The following is a 15,254-nucleotide window of genomic DNA, read 5'->3' as shown; positions in this document are numbered from 1 at the left end:
ATGAGAATTGTTAACAGTTCAATAAATGTGTTAAAGCTATCTCCAAGTCTGAACCTTCCTTTGTTAGAGTGCACATCAAGGAAGCAGCTTATGCTATTTCAAGAGCATAACAAAACAACTTTCATCGAACTGCTCCCTCATAGCGGTGGATTGTCGGGATAGACTAGCCACGTCTACTTATTGGGCTGCAAACATACCGAGAAGCTGGTCAACAGTCTTTTCTATTGTTTCAGTAAATGAGTCAATGCGTGAATAAATGGGTAAATGTGCAGGTGTGTGAGTGGATAGGGTGGGTGAGGTGAGTGGGAAGGGTGGCAGCCGGGAAGGGTGGCAGGTGATTGAGGTGGGGGGGTGGTTATGCCAGGCCAGGTGGGCTTGTCAGGTTGGGGTCTAGTCTTGTTTGGTAGGGGGAACAGTTGGAGTCAGGGACAGTGTTGGGGGAGGCGGGAGAGAGTCTGGATGTGAGAGCTTTGGTCGGGTTGGGGGGGGCGGGGGGGAGTGTTTTTAAAAATTTGTTCATGGGATAGGGCGTCGCTGCTGGACCAGCTTTCATTGCCCATCCCTGAGGGTGTTTAAGAGTTAATCACATTGCTATGGATCTGGAGTCACATGTAGGCCAGACGAGGTAAGGACTGCAGATTTCCTTCCCTAAAGGACATTAGTGAACCACATGGGACTTTACGACAATCAATAATGGTTTCTAGGTCATCATTAGACTTTTAGTTCCACATTTTAAAAAAATCAAATTTAAATTTCACCATCTGCCATGGGAGGATTTGAACCAGGTCCCCAGAGAATTACCCTGGGTCGCTGGATTGCTAGTCCAACGACGATATCACTACGCCACTACCTGCCCTTTGGGAAGCGAGTCAGGAGTCAAGAGAAGTCGGGGGTTAGTTGTATAGTTGCCCAGGAATTAAACTAGGACTTTTCCATCTAACATTCCTGGGACCTTTTCAGTAAATCAGAACTATCTAAAACCTCTGACACTAATTCAGAGTTGGAGAGTCAGGTAGAGCAGATAAATTGTCCTTTGGAAGTTCAAATATCGCAAGCAATTCCAATGGAGTCAATGCTTCAAGATTTGCATAAGGTCCCGGTGTGCATCTTTGAACATACGTCCGGTCTCAAACAATCTGGAGACTGGAAGATCTGAGCCATTCAATTTGACCTGATTAACTACTTAAAAATAAACCATCATCTTATCAGCTGGTTAGAAACAACCTTTTGTGATGAAAGATCATTATATCAGCAAGGATATAAGAATGTAAAAATAATTCAGATTGCTTCTTCCAGGGAAGAGTGTTTGAAAACTATGGGAGCATAGAGATCTGATGAACCCCTTGGGGAACCTGCATCAAGAATTCAATGACCATTGCTTAAAAATAATCATTAACAGAAAGGCCTGCTGCTAACTGATAATGTTACAGTGTTTATTGGCTGTCGATGATCCTCGAGATAGAAACAGTGGGACAAGTGCCCTACAATTCAAAGGAAATTATGTGCAGCACTCTGGCAGCTGATAACTTCAGTAAAATCTCAGCAAGCAGCTGGACAATACATGATTTACGAGGAAGCAAACAAAGTTCTGCATTTGAATTTTTGAAACACACTGTGTTTTGTGGGAGGGCAAAAATTGCAGGGCTTAACCAAAAAGACCTTTCACAAAATTGTTTGCGGAATACGGTTGACTCCAAAAACATTCATCAAGAACTGCAGTTAGAAAGAGAGGAAATGGCATGGACACAGAACATAGAACATAGAACAGTACAGCACAGAACAGGCCCTTCGGCCCTCGATGTTGTGCCGAGCAATGATCACCCTACCCAAACCCACGTATCCACCCTATACCCATAACCCAACAACCCCCCCCCTTAACCTTACATTTTAGGACACTACGGGCAATTTAGCATGGCCAATCCACCTAACCCGCACATCTTTGGACTGTGGGAGGAAACCGGAGCACCCGGAGGAAACCCACGTACACACGGGGAGGACGTGCAGACTCCGCACAGACAGTGACCCAGCCGGGAATCGAACCTGGGACCCTAGAGCTGTAAAGCATTTATGCTAACCACCATGCTACCGTGCTGCCCCTGGTGAAGCAAAGCAGTAATTACAATCAAACCAGCAGTAGTTTTTAGTAGAGGAGTAATATGCATGTACTATCCTGACCTTTTCTTTTTAACTGTTCAAATAAAGCATGACGGAAGTCTTGAAATTATTGTATGTGAAATGAACATATGAACAATTAACATAAAACCCATTGCTTCCATTAAAATAATAGATAGATTTGATGGGATATGTTGAATGAGTGATAATATAGCAACTGGCAGATGAAACTTCATGGATTTTATGTATTTGTACAAATAGTTGTACAAGTGTTGATGACATTTTCCCTTTATGATTCCTGAAGGACCCAAGAGATACTTAATTTATTTTCTCTATACTGTGTTATAAATAACATTTCTCTGTAGTGTTTAAGCAAATTGTTTTTACTGGCAGTGAATAATAAAACTGCTTATCATGTGAAATCATAGCAGTGGGCGGAACCACAACATGAAAGGCAATAATGTATGATGATCTTGATTGCTACCCATGTGTGATCTGCAGAAATTGTTTATGGACTCCAGAAACTCTATCTTGATTACTTATCACTGAGAAGTGACACGGCTTCCCATCATTCTGCAACATATCGTTCATCAAACAAACACTGCGTTCAGAAGGACAAATTATCACCATTTGTCAATGCCATGATCTTGAGTTTAAGCAGAAAAGGTCCCTCTTGTTACAAAACTAAACAAAAATGAAGAAGTCCCATACATTTAAGTGATGGATTGGAGTCATTCCCAAACAGCTCAATGCCTCAGGAAATGTTACCCTCAATATAAATGTGGCTGCATTTCATCTCCCAGGCAACAGCCACGTCCTCAGTGGCATCACTTGTCCTATTTAAGAAAGTATATAACTGATCATTACCTTCTATTGTCCGGCAGCCTGGCGAAGCAACAGTTGCTTAAGAGGAAGCATATTGTTAGATCAATGGTAATTACAGCCATGCCACAACCAGCCAAGCAGAGATGGGGAGAGTAAATGAAGTACATGAATACATGTCTGCATGTAATATTTGTAGTTATTTTTATAAGCAGCAGAAATGATCTGCTTACTGACCAGACACAATTTAGGATACAGGAGGCATTGACTCAGAAGTGTTAGCTGCTACCTTCATTCACATCATATAATTTGAAGCTTTTAAACCAACATGGAAATAATTTCTGGTTTGTCAAGGACAGTACCTTTTGAAATGTGTTCTGTTAGGTAGTAAAATGCACTGCTTGGTTGTTGTCATTACATGTGACCTTCCAGGCATGAAGTGTAGGACATTTATTAGCAAATGAATACCAGGACTGCAGTTCATATACAGTAAAATAAATCTTTTTAAAAAATTTGAATAAGGCATAAAAGTAATTTACCCTCTCATACATAAATACTCTGATGCACTAAGATGCAAAGTACATAATATAAAACATTGAAGCAAGAAAGGTAGAATATTTCTAAGTTAAATATTAAATGGTACATTAGATTAAGAGTACAGCATTTAATATTACTAGCCTCACCGTTATTCCTAGAGCACAATCTGGCCCATTGTGCTCTCACCATTGTCAGCAAATTTGACAGTTTTTATCCATTGTATTATCCATGAGACTTTACCCCTTCCTCATTCTTTGGAGTTTCTATCAGCTTGCCTTTTTAGAAACAGATTTGTGAAGGACACAGCTGGCTACCACAAATCAAATAACTGTCCTTAGTACTTAGTGCAAGAAACCACTGACATATCCAAACACCTGACCCTTCCTCTCAGCAGTCTAATGGCTTCCTCAATGTAATTTCTGGTTCTAAAATATACTTCACTGCAGCACTGAACTGTGGCAGAAGTGCCCGATGAAGCCAAGTGATGAACCATTGGAGGAACAGATACTTTTTGTCATCCAGCAGTCAACTTGGCACTTGCTCTCAATATTGAAATAGTACTGGCATGCCCGTCTGCTGAAGCATAAAACTATCATGACAGCTCCTAACATGTACACCGCCATGCAGGAATCTGTCCCTCTAATCATCTATTAACTGAAAATTCAAAGAATGAAAACCTTTTCAATTGATGTAATTTGGGGAACACATTTTCACAAATGTAATCAATAGACTGAAAGTCCCTGGCAAAATCTGTAAGAGTTGATCACCCCTCTCATTCATCTGCTTAGGATCACTATCAAACTGAAGTATCTTGGCAAGTTATTTGTAACTTGATTGATGGAATTATGCATATTGAATTAATTGATATGGCATGAGTCTCGAATGGTTGCTTGATGTGAGTCACAGGACACAAAGTTGTAAAGTAAGTAAAGTCGTCATAGTTCCAGATGACCATAGGCCGCTTTCCCCTTTGAGGGGAAGAGCTGACTGGTGGGAATTTAGCCTCAGGATCACTGCAACTCAGGTGAGGGGCAAAGTTCATGAATAACCTCGGCTGGTACTGGAATTGAACTCATGCTGTTGGCCACGCCCTGCATCACAAACCAGCTAACCAACCAATTGAGCTAAATTTGTGACCTTCTCTAGCACTACAAAGTAGTCTGTGCCATTGAAAGCCTTAGGATCTGGCTGGAGCATTGAACTGAGCTCTTCCAAAGTTTTGTGGCTGAATCAAAGTCTCCTGAAACATAATTCACTGAGAAAGACTGAGGGATGGCTGCCTAGGCCAATCTGTCCTGCCAATTTGCTTCCTTAACCGCCTCCTGCAGATACTTCTGCTTTTCTTTCTCCAAGTAAATCATTTGAAGCGGGCTTCACATAGAGAATCCCATTCTTCAACATCAGTAATATATTTCCAAACGTATTCTCAGAACAACGCTCTGTACAGGGTGTGAAGGCAGGGAAATTGTAGCCAAAGTATCGACAGTTAAACAAACCATTCTTTTTTAATCTGCAGTCAATGGAAACTGTCAGCACAATTAAAACAACAACAGTTGATCTTTAAGAAACTCTTGAAAAGTTGGTTCTTGGGAGAATGATTGCTTTAAGCAGCCACCTTTTAACAGGGCTAATGGAAAGTTGGAAATTATGGAATTTAGGATGGATGATGTTGCCATATGCTAAATCCATCTTTTGCATGGCGGGTTCTTCAGGCACAGGTACAAGGGTTAAGTGGCCTTTCTCTGCGCCATCTGATTCCATGCTTTAGAGATGGCTGTTTCTTCAGTTTGTGTTTACCACCATCAAAATTTATGATGGGCTGTCAATAGGCTGGAAACTCCTCAACTGCAGGAACAACTGATATTTTACAATTACAAGGGGACACAAGTTCAAGGTGAGGGGGAAAAGTTCAGTGGAGATGTGCGGGGGAAGTTTTTTTACATAGAGGGTGGTGGTGGCCTGGAATGCACTGTCAAGTGAGGTGGTTAAAGGCAGATACGTTAGCGACCTTTAAGACTTATCTGGAAAGGCGCATGAACAGACGGGCTATGGAAGAATACAGGCGGTTGGTCTAGATAGGACACGTGACCGGCACAGGCTTGGAGGGCTGAAGGGCCTGTTCCTGTGTTGTATTGTTCTTTGTTTTTTGATAGGTGGTAGGGGGGAATGGGGAGTAAGGTGGGGATAGGAAGTATTGGGGACTGGGGAGTATGGTGGAAATGGAGAGTATGGTTGGGAATGAGAAATATGGAGGAGATGGGAAGTATGGAGGGGATGGGGAGTATGGGGGTTGGGGAGATGGGGTGGTGGCCAACTTCTCCTGTGGGGAAACCAAACAGACGGGAGAGGGCCCAGACGGACGGCAGGGTGCTGGACATCACAGTTCTTACCCCTTGGGCGCGATTCTCTGCTCCCCACGCCGGGTGGGAGAATCGCGGGAGGGCCGGGCGACTCATTTCACGCCCCCCTGGCGCCCCCCGCGATTCTCCCACCACCCGCTCGGAAGAATTGCCGCTCGCCGTTTTTCACGGCGACCGGCGATTCTCCGACCTGGATGGGCCGAGCGGCCTGCCGTTCGCGACCGTTTCACGACGGCGGCAACCACACCTGGTCGCTGCCGTCGTGAACATGGGCGGCAAAGGCCCGTTTGAAACTTCTGGGGGGCGTAGAGGGGAGTGAGCACCACGGCATGCTTGGGAGGGGACTGGCCCGTGATCGGACGACGCACTCTTTCCCCTCCGCCGCCCCGCTAGATCAAGCAGCCACATCTTGCGGGGCAGCGGAGGGGAAGACGGCCACCGCGCATGTGCGGGTTTGAGCCGTCAGCCGTCGTGACATGAGCCACGCATGTGCGGGTTGGAGCCGGCCAACCTGCGCATGCGCGGCTGATGTCACATAGGCGCCGCCGTCGTGTCATTCTTGGCGCGCCGCCTTGACGACTGGGAGTTAAATATCCGAGGGTATCAAACTATTCGGAAGGACAGAGTGGATGGTAAGGGAGGTGGTGTTGCTCTGTTATTTAAGGATGACATCCGGGCAATAGTAAGGGATGACATCGGTGCTATGGAGGATAAGGTTGAATCCATTTGGGTGGAAATCAGGAATAATAAGGCGAAAAAGTCACTGATAGGAGTAGTCTATAGGCCACCAAATAGTAATGTTATGGTGGGGCAGGCAATAAACAAAGAAATAACTGATGCATGTAGAAATGGTACGGCAGTTATCATGGGGGATTTTAATCTACATGTCGATTGGTTTAACCAGGTCAGGTCAAGGCAACCGTGAGGAGGAGTTTATAGAATGTATCCGCGATAGTTTCCTAGAACAGTATGTAATGGAACCTACGAGGGAACAAGCGGTCCTAGATCTTGTCCTGTGTAATGAGACAGGATTGATTCATGATCTCATAGTTAGGGATCCTCTCGGAAGGAGCGATCACAATATGGTGGAATTTAAAATACAGATGGAGGGTGAGAAAGTAAAATCAAATACTAGTGTTTTGTGTTTAAACAAAGGAGATTACAAGGGGATGAGAGAAGAACTAGCTAAGGTAGACTGGGAGCTAAGACTTTATGGTGGAACAGTTGAGGAACAGTGGAGAACCTTCCAAGCGATTTTTCACAGTGCTCAGCAAAGGTTTATACCAACAAAAAGGAAGGACGGAAGAAAGAGGGAAAATCGACCGTGGATATCTAAGGAAATAAGGGAGAGTATCAAATTGAAGGAAAAAGCATATAAAGTGGCAAAGATTGCTGGGAGATTAGAGGACTGGGAAATCTTTAGGGGGCAACAGAAAGCTACTAAAAAAGCTATAAAGAAGAGTAAGATAGAGTATGAGAGTAAACTTGCTCAGAATATAAAAACAGACAGTAAAAGTTTTTACAAATATATAAGACAAAAAAGAGTGGCTAAGGTAAATATTGGTCCTTTAGAGGATGAGAAGGGAGTTTTATTAATGGGAAATGAGGAAATGGCTGAGGAACTGAACAGGTTTTTTGGGTCGGTCTTCACAGTGGAAGACACAAATAACATGCCAGCGACTGATAAAAATGAGGCTATGACAGGTGAGGACCTTGAGAGGATTGTTATCACTAAGGAGGGAGTGATGGGCAAGCTAATGGGGCTAAAGGTAGACAAGTCTCCTGGCCCTGATGGAATGCATCCCAGAGTGCTAAAAGAGATGGCTAGGGAAATTGCAGATGCACTAGTGATAATTTACCGAAATTCACTAGACTCTGGGGTGGTCCCGGTGGATTGGAAATTAGCAAACGTGACGCCACTGTTTAAAAAAGGAGGTAGGCAGAAAGCAGGAAATTATAGGCCAGTGAGTTTAACTTCGGTAATAGGGAAGATGATGGAATCTATCATCAAGGAAGGAATTGCGAGGCATCTGGATAGAAATTGTCCCATTGGGCAGACGCAGCATGGGTTCGTTAAAGGCAGGTCATGCCTAACTAATTTAGTGGAATTTTTTGAGGACATTACCAGTGCAGTAGATAACGGGGAGCCGATGGATGTGGTATATCTGGATTTCCAGAAAGCCTTTGACAAGGTGCCACACAAAAGGTTGCTGCATAAGATAAAGATGCATAGCATTAAGGGTAAAGTAGTAGCATGGATAGAGGATTGGTTAATTAATAGAAAGCAAAGAGTTGGGATAAATGGGTGTTTCTCTGGTTGGCAATCAGTAGCTAGTGGTGTCCCTCAGGGATCCGTGTTGGGCCCACAATTGTTCACAATTTACATTGATGATTTGGAGTTGGGGACCAAGGGCAATGTGTCCAAGTTTGCAGATGACACTAAGATGAGTGGTAAAGCGAAAAGTGCAGAGGATACTGGAAGTCTGCAGAGGGATTTGGATAGGTTAAGTGAATGGGCTCGGGTCTGGCAGATGGAATACAATGTTGACAAATGTGAGGTTATCCATTTTGGTAGGAATAACAGCAAACGGGATTATTATTTAAACGATAAAATATTAAAGCATGCCGCTGTTCAGAGAGACTTGGGTGTGCTAGTGCATGAGTCACAGAAGGTTGGTTTACAAGTGCAACAGGTGATTAAGAAGGCAAATGGAATTTTGTCCTTCATTGCTAGAGGGATGGAGTTTAAGACTAGGGAGGTTATATTGCAATTGTATAAGGTGTTAGTGCGGCCACACCTGGAGTATTGTGTTCAGTTTTGGTCTCCTTACTTGAGAAAGGACGTACTGGCGCTGGAGGGTGTGCAGAGGAGATTCACTAGGTTAATCCCAGAGCTGAAGGGGTTGTATTATGAGGAGAGGTTGAGTAGACTGGGACTGTACTCATTGGAATTTAGAAGGATGAGGGGGGATCTTATAGAAACATTTAAAATTATGAAGGGAATAGATAGGATAGATGCGGGCAGGTTGTTTTCACTGGCGGGTGACAGCAGAACTAGGGGGCATAGCCTCAAAATAAGGGGAAGTAGATTTAGGACTGAGTTTAGGAGGAACTTCTTCACCCAAAGGGTTGTGAATCTATGGAATTCCTTGCCCAGTGAAGCAGTTGAGGCTCCTTCATTACATGTTTTTAAGGTAAAGATAGATAGTTTTTTGAAGAATAAAGGGATTAAGGGTTAGGGTGTTCGGGCCGGAAAGTGGAGCTGAGTCCACAAAAGATCAGCCATGATCTAATTGAATGGCGGAGCAGGCTCGAGGGGCCAGATGGCCTACTCCTGCTCCTAGTTCTTATGTTCTTATGTTCTTATGTTCTTACCAGAATTCTCCCCGTAGCCCTTAATTCCTCGTGACATCCTGTGGGCTGTAGCTTGTGAAATGCTGCAGAGATCCCCGCTGGAGCCCTGGAATGATCCTGAGACGTAGAAGTTCAGGGCTGTGGTGACCTTGATGCCACCGAAAGTGGGTATCGTCCTCCTTTATGTGGTGCCAAGTCCGCAAGGACATGGCACAGGTGACCTACCATCACCTTGTTGAGGAGAAGCCTCCTGCAGCACAAGCTGACTGTCATCTGCTCGAAAGACCAGTGATGCCTCTACAACTTGGGCCGTTGCCAGCCTCTCCCTCTGGATACCTTCTTGGCCTGATGGGCGGCCGGTTCCTCAGGGTGTGGGTGGGGGCCCTGTACATGAGCCGCCGTCTTGAGTCTCTGTCGACGCTGCTGCCGCTGTCTTCCCCGGCTCTGGCCGCATGGTCTGCCAGCAGCACCGCGAGGGCAGCTTCCGTGGGGTACAAGATATCATCCATTGCGTGTAAGGAATTGGCACAGGATGTGAGACTGACAACCAGCGGTGTCCTCCTCCTTCTCCCACAGCTCCCCACTCCACCCCCCATTCCCCTATTCCTCCCTCCCGCTCCCCCCCCCCCCCCCCCACCCACCCCACATCACTTGTCATCCGACACACCTATCCCATTCTCCCATGACCGCAGTGGGGGCCCGGCTCATCGAACTCTATACCATGTATCCCAGACACACAAACGCAGAGTTACCTGGACTGGGCGCTGGCCCCCTCCCCGCTGCATTGACCCACCCTCTGATCGCCAAAATGTCGTCGCTGCTAGGGCCCAGACTCTGGGTGCTCGGATGCTGGTTGTTGCCTCTGTAGTGTTGCCTCCCGTAGTGTTCAGGCAGAGTGTCCAGGCATCACGGATGCTGGGCAATAACTCCCAAATGATATATGGCATGTCTATCCGCGGGGATCCACTTGGGATCTGTGAAGTGCTCACTCACTCATTAACTACAATTGCCAAGTCCCAAGTAGCAACAGCCTTCAGCTGTGCAGCCACAGGCCACAGCGGTCAGTGGGAGTTATGAGTTGTTGGTGGGGCAGGCGGGCTGGCGTTGCCCCTGGAATGGGAATACAAGTTTCATGCGTTGGCATGGTGGACCCATGGGTGTTGGGATACCCATCTCCACCTCTCCCACCCATCAGCTGAGGCCATGGGCGGCTATCCCTCCTGCTCCATAAATCCCCCCACCCCCTGATGGCGGCCCACTCCAACCGAGGATGATTCTCCTGGGCCCCACTCCGAGCATGGATGCAGCCTCTAGGCTCATTGTCTACTCACCTCCTCCTGTCCCTGCAGCAGCCCTTCCGCCAGCTTCACATTTTAAAAAAGGTGTACTAATCTGCTCCCGGGTGACCATTTGCTGGGGCGGCCCTTAGATCACGGAAGGCCGTTGAATGGAAGGTCGCTCCCGTTAATTGTATGGAGATCGTGCTTATGTGCCGATTAATAGTGCCTCACGACACTACGGCGAGATCCTGATTTCATCAATGGTGGCGGACCGGTCAGATCGCAAACAGATCGGCGCCAGGTACGGTTCACGATTTTGGACTGTCCCCTGATTTAACGGCCTTGCTTAATTGCAATGTGGCCACTAAATCACGCCATGAATCATTTCCACTCAATGATACAATTTTAACATAATACTTTTCTAACACTGAACAATTGCTCTTTCCACATCTGCAGAACATAGGGACTTGTATTTTGACAAATAGAACAAACATTTCTTTTGATTTAGTGGGTTCAATGTACTAAAATGTTCGAAGGTGCTGTGCAAGTATTACTAAACAAAAATATCACACCAAGTCACATAAGGAGATATTAGAGAGATAGGAGGTAAATTTTAAGATGTGGCTTAAAGGAGGAAAGAGCGGTAGTGAGGTAGGAAGATTTGGGGATGGATTTCCAGAGTTTAGGTAAGACACAGCCAACAAAGGTGGAGCAATTAAAATGTGAAATGCTTAAAAGGCCAGAAGTTATGGAGTGCAGAGGTTTTGGTGTGCTTCAAGGCAGCAAGAGATCACAGAGATAGGGAAAGGTGATGCCATGGAGGGAATTACAAAAATGAATGATAATTCTAAGACCAAGGCATGGCTTCACCAGGAACAACTGTAAGTCAGAGTGCACAGGAGTAATAGGTGAGCCGAACTTGGTGAAAGTTAGAACCCGAGCAATACAAGTTTGTAAAAAAGGCATGGATGAGGGTTTTAGCAGCAGATAAGCTGCTGTAAGGGCAGAATCTGGAGATTTTACAGAGGTGGAAATGGTAGACTTAGTGCTGTTGCAAATATGTGATTGGGTTGCTCATCTCAAAGTCAAAAATAATACAAACTAACAGTCTGGTTCATTCTCAAGCATGCAATCAATGGCCAGTGGAGCGGAAACCACTCCGGCGCGGGCCTAGCCCCTAAAGGTGCGGAATCCGCACCTTTGGGGAGGCCCGATGACGGAGTGGTTCTTGCCACTCCACAACGCCAGGACCCCCCGACCCGCCGGGTAGGGAAGAATCCCGGCCCAGATGTCAGACCAGCAGTCTGATAATTTAGCAAATGTGGAGGGATCAAGAGAGGTGGAGGAGAAGTAAATCAGGGTTTTGTTAGCATACATGTGGAAACTGATACCATGGCTTGAATATTTGTGCAGACGGAGAGGCTCTCCAACTGTCCTCCGATTCTAGCACTGGGCTGAAACTGGACGTACTGCTTCTGAACCTGGCTTCTAACATTTTGTGGGGGTGGGAGGTGTAGGTTTTAAATCACACATCCGTGGTTCACGGAGGCAACTTCCCATATAAAGCTGCAGCTACCTTCACTCATGGTATTTTTGTTAGGTGCAAGTCTGAAACCTGAATGTGCAGATTAGACCTGGTCGGAGCAGGTCTGAATTTTGTAGATTCATTTGGATAGTCAGGATACCCTTTTAGAAAGGTAAAGTGCCCCTTTGGGAAAGGTCAGCTGCCCTTTAGGAGAGGTACAATTTCCTTTGGGTTAGGAAACATGGCCTTTGGGATTGTTAAAAGTAGATATGATTGTATGTAAAAAGTGTATAAATTAATTGTAACTGTACATATGTCAAAGAACTGTCAAACTGTCAAAAAATTATCAAAGCTGTCAAATGACTGCCAAAGCTGTCACAAAACTGTCATACGAACATACGAAAATATGAATTAGGAAGAGGTGTAGGCCACTCAGCCCCTCCAGCCTGCTCTGTTATTCAATTAGATCATGGTTGATCTGATTGCAACCTCAACTCCAAATTCCTGCCTACCCCTGACTATCTTTTACTCCCTTGTTAATCAAGAATCTACCCAGCTCTGCCTTAAGATTATTCAAAGTCTCTGCTTCTACCACCTTTTGAGGAAGAAAGTTCCAAAGACTTACAGCCCGGTGAGAGAAATATTTCTCCTCATCTCTGTTTTTAATAAGTAACCCATTATTTTCAAACAGTGACTGTAGTTCTAGATTGTCCCACAAAAGGAAATAGCCTCCCCTCAGAGACTTAAAGGTTGCTATCAAACTGCCTCTTCCTCTTCTAAACTCCATGGATACATGCTTAACCTGTCAAACTATTCTTCACAAGACAACCCATCCATTCCAGGTATCAGTCTAATAAACCTTCTCTCAACTTTTATTTACACCTTCCTTTAAAGAAGGAGACTGATACTGTACACAGTAATCCAGATGTGATCTCACCAGTGTCCTGTACAACTGAAGCATAACCTCGCCACGTCTGTAATCCATTTCACTCAGAATAAACAATAACATTCTATTATCTTTCCTAAATGCTTGCTGGGCATGTATACTAGCATGTAATTCATGCACTAGGACGCCCAGGTCCCTCTGAATCTCAGAGCTCTGTAATCTCTCAATATTTAGAAAATAAGCTTCTTTCCTTCCATTTTCCAGAACTTTACCCATCTAACCTATCTTTGTCACTTTGTAGCCGTCTTATGTTTCTTCACAATTTACTATCCTACCTACCTCTGTGCCATCAGAAAATCTAGCAACTATACCACCACTCCCTTCATCCAAGTAATATATGCAGAATGTTAAGATGGCAGCACTGATCCCTGTGGCACACTACTTATTGGATGCTGCCAACCAGAAATTGACCCATTTATACCAACTCTCTCTTTCATGTGAGCTAGCCAATCAACTATCCATGCCAATATGTTATCCTCTACACTACAAGATTTTATTTTTCAAATAAGTCTTGATGTTGCATCTTATCAAATGCCTTCTGGAAATTTAAGTACAGTACATCCACCAGTTCCCCTTTATCCACTGCACATGTGGCTCCTTCAAAAAACTTCAATAAATTGGTTAAACATGATTTCCCTTTCACAAAACCATGTTGACTTTGCCTGATAGCCTTAATTTTTTGTAAATGTCCTTTTATAACATCTTTAGAAATAGCTTCTAACAGTAACCCTATGACAGAGGTTAGGCTAACTAGATTGTAGTTTATTGCTGCCTGTCTCCCTCCCTTTTTGAATAAAGGAGTTGCATTTGCTATTTTACAATCCAATGGAACCTTCCCTGAATCTGGGAATTGCGGAAAATTAAAAACAATGCATCAACTATCACACTAGCCACTTCTTTCAAGATCTTAGGGTGAAGTCTGCAATATACCTTGGAATCCCTTTTCCCTCATTGGAATATGCCTATTCTGCACATCCTGAAAAATTAATTTAATTATCTGATACTGAACCTCTACTGGCCTATCCCTTAACCTAATTTGTCAATTCACTTTAGCCACCTGGGTTGGCCACTTCCTCACACAAAATGGAAGAACGCAAAGGTTACAGGGAAAAATGGACAGTTGCAAGAGACAAGCAGTTTGCAGAATTCTCCGTGTATTCTAGCTGCTAAAGAACCCAGACAGCATTGTAACTAACGAGCTGCGCATATTAAGTGAGCAATTCCCGGTGATTCCCAGGCACAATGGACACAACAATTAGAAGAGATTGAAACATTCTATAGTAGGTCAGACATCCCGGCGCCAGTGGAATCTGAAACAAAGGACACAAATAAGGTGGAAAGAACCGCCCAGTGATCGAGGAACAGCCCCGTTATTGGGAAAATTCAAATCAATCAATTGGGAAGAGACCCAATCGATTGCAGGTTTAGAGAGGGTCCGCCCAGAAGGGCGCAAAGCCCCAGGGACCTATAAAAGTCAGGTCCCAGGACTGATTCTTTCTTCTTGACCAGCCAGCCCTCCCAGCAGAACACCTTTGCAGCAGAAGGCCTTGAGAAGGAGAGGCCTGGTCAGCAGCCGCCATCAAGTAAGTGTCATACAACACACGCTACGAGAGTAGACACTCCTGACCCCTTTAGTCCACACCAACTGGAAGCCTGCGGATCCAGGACAAAGCAAGACTGCTGGGGCTGGTTTAGCTCACTCGGCTAAATCGCTGGCTTTTAAAGCAGACCAAGCAGGCCAGCAGCACGGTTCGATTCCCATAACAGCCTCCCCGAACAGGCGCCGGAATGTGGCGACTAGGGGCTTTTCACAGTAACTTCAGTTGAAGCCTACTCATGACAATAAGCGATTTTCATTCATTTCATTTCACTTGGTGGGAGAACTTGTCTGAAATTCATAAGAAAGGTTTGAGTAAAGCACGTAAGCCGATGGCAATTGTGTCCTGCTTGGAACTATTGCGAGGCACAGAGGAGGTCGTCAGGACGCTCCGAGCAGATTTAGAGGAGAGAAATAGAATGAGCAAAGTGGATGTCAGGGACATCAAGAGAGATAATTTAGAATTAAGGCAAAAGTTGGCAGGTAAGGATAGAGAGGTGGAAGATGCCAAGAGGGCACATCAGACTTGTCTAGCCCATCTGAGCAGCTCCCAGGTACAATACGAAAAAGCCTATCAGGACGTGCAGCGTGCAGTCTTGATAAGACAAGAATCAGAGAAGCAGGTAGAGACACTGAACAAGCAGTGTAGCGACCTGAAGGCAGCTTTAAGAGCACTCTATGCTGCCACCACTGAGCAAAGGCAAAGCACAGTGGACCATGC

General features: G+C 45.0%; 1 protein-coding gene across 4 annotated transcripts in view; it reads right to left on the bottom strand.

The window, feature by feature from the left end:
- LOC119969061 (interleukin-1 receptor accessory protein-like 1) overlaps positions 1-15,254 on the bottom strand; it is a 1,781,127-nt gene that overhangs the window by 47,454 nt on the left and 1,718,419 nt on the right. The gene's annotated exons all lie outside the window — the stretch shown is intronic.

Source organism: Scyliorhinus canicula, chromosome 7 (assembly GCF_902713615.1).
Source record: "Scyliorhinus canicula chromosome 7, sScyCan1.1, whole genome shotgun sequence".
Taxonomy (NCBI): Eukaryota; Metazoa; Chordata; class Chondrichthyes; order Carcharhiniformes; family Scyliorhinidae; genus Scyliorhinus; species Scyliorhinus canicula.
Note: the sequence above shows the minus strand (reverse complement) of the source record. Positions and strands in the feature narration are given on the sequence as shown.